This window comes from Bidens hawaiensis, unplaced genomic scaffold, assembly GCF_021521415.1.
Source record: "Bidens hawaiensis isolate Kalapana, Puna unplaced genomic scaffold, B.hawaiensis_p1.1 tig00033529_1, whole genome shotgun sequence".
Taxonomy (NCBI): Eukaryota; Viridiplantae; Streptophyta; class Magnoliopsida; order Asterales; family Asteraceae; genus Bidens; species Bidens hawaiensis.
In genome coordinates this window covers 45,211-50,525 of record NW_027495752.1, presented here as the reverse complement: position 1 = coordinate 50,525, position 5,315 = coordinate 45,211, and positions in this window count along the sequence as shown.

The following is a 5,315-nucleotide window of genomic DNA, read 5'->3' as shown; positions in this document are numbered from 1 at the left end:
TATTAGTATTATCGTCACCACTATTAATAATACAATTATTCTTTCAAACAATATATTTGAAGTAAACTTTTTTAAGCCCTTTAAGGCTATTTTTAATTCAACAAATCGGGTAATTTAACAATCATTTCTTTCCTTTTCTCCTAGGCCGCTGGTCAAAAGAAAACATTTGTTTTTATGATTAAATTTTCATAAAAATTTGCAAGTTTTAGCAATAGTTAAAGAATTTTTGCCTAAACAAAATAGAATAAATTTTATTTTATCATGAGATATAAAAGCATCACGATTTACAACTGATTTTTGTAAATTAAAATAATCATTTTACCCCTTCCTTTCTTTCCCCTTCATTAACGCCAATGAGTTTCGGCTAAGAAATCATGACACCGCCTCCCATCAACCTCTCATACCCGAAATGAATCGACACTCGAGAAGACAAACGTCGAAAGCTACATTTACTTTTCTTTATTTTCTCCTTTAAGTATGTTTCGAACTTACCCATAGTGATTTTACATCCACGTCTTTAGAATATTGTTTACGAAGTTTATTTTGATTGTTTATTGATCTTTGATCCATATTCGTTTGTATTTTTACGAAATGTAAATTGGTACATCATTCTTATTCATCCTATTAAATCGGTTTATGCTTGTTATTTCAAATCCCGTGGTCTATGACCAATTTCACATCAACGTAACCGTTTAGTGGAAATTGGAACTATGAACATGTATGTGTACATAGGTACCTAATAGAAACCGTATTTTCATTTTATTTATACATTTTACTATCGGTGACCGGTTCTCTCCAAACGAATTCGTTTACTTAGAACCAGTACTGTGTCCCATGTAAAGGTTGAGTTATGTTATGTTTATTTTACACAAATTGCTTTAGTAATTTTTGTTCTCTTTCCACTCAAAGTTTTTATTTTATTTTATTTGAATTAATTCGTTATTTTTGATCTCAGACCAATGATTTATTTTAATTTCGAGGTTTAAAGTTCTTACTTTGATAAACTCAAGGTTGCTATTGGAACTTTTCTTTCACAAACTTAAATGGATTTTAATAATGTGAATATAGAATTTCGTTTATTTGTTTTATTTCAAATTATTAATTTATATGTTGTAATGTTCACTTTATTTCATCTCAATGTTAACGTAAATTGCGCTGCATTCATTCGAAGATTTCCATTTATTAAACATCATGGTATTTTGATACTTAAAAGTTTCGTTTATCTAAGCTATTCTCGAACCCAATGCGTTATCAATTTACATGTTCATATTTCGTTTGTTAAATGCTACGCTTACTTACCACGATATTCTCGACCCCATAATTTCACTTACATGTTACGATGTTCATAATTCTAAATGTTTCATTCTTTAACTTCATTTCCTCATCTATTTCGTTTTTAACATCATTTACTTGGTTTAGACACGATGATTTGATTTACTTGACTTAGTGTTTTCGCGTTTTCCTTGGCCTGAATGGTCTATCAATGTGTTTTGTAATGTTTTTACCCCTTTAATTCATTATTTTTGATTTTCAAACGTTATATATCAGAATTTTACTTATTTATTTAAGGTCTATGTCTTAAAACCACACAATAGAGCAAGTTATAGGACCATCCGACGATAGAGGTAATTATGGGTCGACACGTAATTATCAAAGTCTTCGCATGGAAAATATAATAAGTCCGGTTGTGTGAAATAACTCGGAACTTGGAATGATTTTGGGGAACGGGAAAAATACAATATGATAAGGGCATGGTGGATACGCCGCTGGTACATCCTATATATAAGTGTCCTTGTCGTATTTCCTATTTGTGGCGTTCTTTTGGGTCATTCAAAGATCGGCGTTATTTTATAAAATTGTTAAAACTTCTAACAACTCAGTATATTAGTTGTTCACTTTTAAAATTTTTATTTTTATATTAATTTCGGGACGAAATTTCTAAAAGTTGTAAGTCCTGTAACATTCGTTACTTTTCAAACCCGAAATCCGACCCGGTTAAAATTTTCGATTTTATTTATCAATATGGCTAAAGTGGAATACGCCCGAGTGTGACGTACAGATTTCCCAAAACACACGTGACACTATTAAGTGACAATATTATCATTAATTAATTTAAACATCAAGTACACAAGTTTGTAACAAGAAATACAAGAAAAATACAAGAACAATTAACAAATTGTCCATTTATTAATATAACCTAAGTTCTAGTGTCTTCGCCAATTCATCCTCTAACGAAAGTACCTGTAGCATATATATAAAATAAAGTCAACTAATTGAATAGTTTGTGAGTTCACACAGTTGAAAAATAATATATAAAAACCATACAATTCCATGAAAACTTGTGAAAATCACATAAGGGTTCTTTACACTAGAAACAATGGTCCATGAGTGTAAAGAATAAATGAAGGTCTTTTCCAGTTGGGATTGTGCACCAACGTACTCAGATCGGAGTCCCTTTTCCACCAGAAACAAATGGTCCATGGGTGCAAAGGGGGGCGTATGATCATACTTATCGACGAAATCCATGCATGTAATATTGTAGCAAGTAGCAAGTAAACACACAAGTCCATGATGCGAATTGTAGTTTGTAAATAATAAAATTGAATTGTTGATAGGATATATATGCTACCCCCAAAATGTTTAAAAGCGTTAAAAGGGGGTGTGAGAAACTCACCTTGAAGTTGAAGACAAACTTGAAATATAAGCGAAAGTGCGTAAATGAAACTGAAGCAATTGAACGTCACGAACTAGAATTTAAAAGTATAAAATCAATATTAACTAACGACTTAAAAAGTAAATAGATCGGGTTGTTGGGAATTAGAAGTGTTGAATGTATATTTTATTATGGAGTTGGGTATTATAATATTATTTTATACGTTAATGAATTTTAACTAATTAATATTTTAATAATAAATTTCGAAGTTAATATTGGGTTTGAATATTATTACGTTACGGAATTTTGAGTGTTATTAGTATATTTTATTTTGTAAAGAATATGTTAACGAATTTTAAAGTTTAGTGAACGATAAATTGATATACAAATGTTTTATGAGTTTAAACGAGCCTTGACTTGTTTAAAAGATTGGTTTTTAGGTGACAAAAGATAAATATGGTTTAAAACTAATTCTATTTAACTTAATATAATTTTATTTGATTTATATAATTTTTATAGATTTTATTTTGGTTATTATATAAAAGAAAATGAATTTAAAAATAAAAAAAACAAGGAAAATGGTCCTCACCCGGGTCTTGGTGGCCAAACATAGGTGACAAACCAACTGGGCTGCCTGTTCGTTTGTAAATCTAGCCAGAAAAGACAAATAAAAATAATACATGCAGTTCATCTTCTTCTTTAGAAAACCCTATAGTTCAATCTATGAAGTTTAGGGGTTTTGATTATCGGCTAAAAATGAATCAAGACCATATAACAAATACCTCGTATGGTGCCAGATTGATGAACACACATAAAACCAAACTTGAAATATACAGTATATTTCAAGTTTGGTTTTATGTGTGTTTGTCAACCGACTCTTTTTGATGTTTCGATGTATTGGTATAATTCTTTTATTATATGTATAATTATTGTTTATTTATTTAATAATATTTACGACGCGTTATAGTCATTATTCGTTGTGTATCTATTTGGTATTGTTCAATAACGAATCTCTAATATTAAATGTCTATATTTAAACGAGTCGCAAACTAGCAGGGGATAATATAATAATAATCCAAAACATCTTAACTTTTATTACAATTATATAACATTGGAAAGTACAAGGTTCAATTATTAAACATTCTTTAAATTCAGTTTTAATCTATATTGAATGTTCAGGGACCATTTGTGCAAATTATTCAAAATTATAATATTAATAATAATAAAACACAACAACAACAGCCATCACTCTCGTTTTTCCGGCGCCTTCTCCGACGGACGGAATTCGTCTCCGGCGAGTCCCAACATCACACCATAACTCGTTTTTAATTCAATTAAAATCCATAAACACGCGTAGACCATAACGACAACTATAATCTTCGTCCATAACGCGTTAATAATACCCAATAATCTGTAATTGATTCGCGCAATGTTCGGAAAATAATAAACATCAATTAACAACCATTAACACATATACGGTTCGATTAACACTATAAATAGGACCCAAGGTTTCGTCTAAACTCGCTCACACGCTCATCCCTATCTAATACACCCTCTAAAACCTCTATTTCATCCGGCGAAACCCGTTTTCCGGCGAGTTCCGTTCGTCATCAATCTGGCACCATACGAGGTATTTGTTATATGGTCTTGATTCATTTTTAGCCGATAATCAAAACCCCTTACCTTAATTGAACGCACCTGGAATGGATTCATAGATTGAATTCTAGGGTTTTCGGGTTTGAAAAGTAACGAATGTTACAATTAAAGATTATAATACAATATATATTTTTATATAGATTTGCAAAAATGGTCCCTCAACCTTATAGATGGAAACATAAAAAGGTAAAACAATAGTTTAGGGTGAATTGTGTATATAAATGAAAGTTATAAATTTGTTTTAATAATATTATACCAATTAATCTAACCGGATAAATGCGGCGTTTTATTTGATAAAATAACTCGAACGTAAAAGTGGGTCGGGTATCGGATATAAAAGATTAGTTGAAAACCCGAGTTGTTACAGTCTCCCCTACTTTAGAAAATTTCGTCCCGAAATTAAGGAATACTATAACAAAACTATTAAATTTTAACGAAAAGAAAATTTTAAATATAACTTTTAAAATTTATCATAACACAGAACTTTGAATAGGTTAAATAACGCTCTAAATTAGAATCCGATAAGGACACTTATATATAGGATGTAAAAGTGGCGTATCCACCATGTCCTTGTCATCTCTACATTTGTACCGTTATCCCAACTACTTTCGATTCTATGTGATGACACACAATTGCACGCATTATGATTTCCATGCGAGGACTTCGATAATTATGTAGGTCTCCATAATTACCTAGATCGTCGGATGGTCCACATAACTCGTCCTATCATGTGGTTTACAAAACGTTTGTAAAATATGATTTTGAGAAAATAAGAGTTTTAATACGTTTTGGTTATAAGTAGAAGGTAGACTTTGTGTAAAATATTGCTAAAAATGAATTGGATTTTTGAGTTGTTTTAATGAAATATAGTAAAATTTTCAAAGCCTCTTTTAAAAGTATAGTATTGTAAACAGTTGTCTTTGAAAAGATAGAGTTTATTGTATGAGCTACGAAAACCAACTTAATTAACGAATTAAATGTGTTAGTTGGCATCCCATGAGCATTA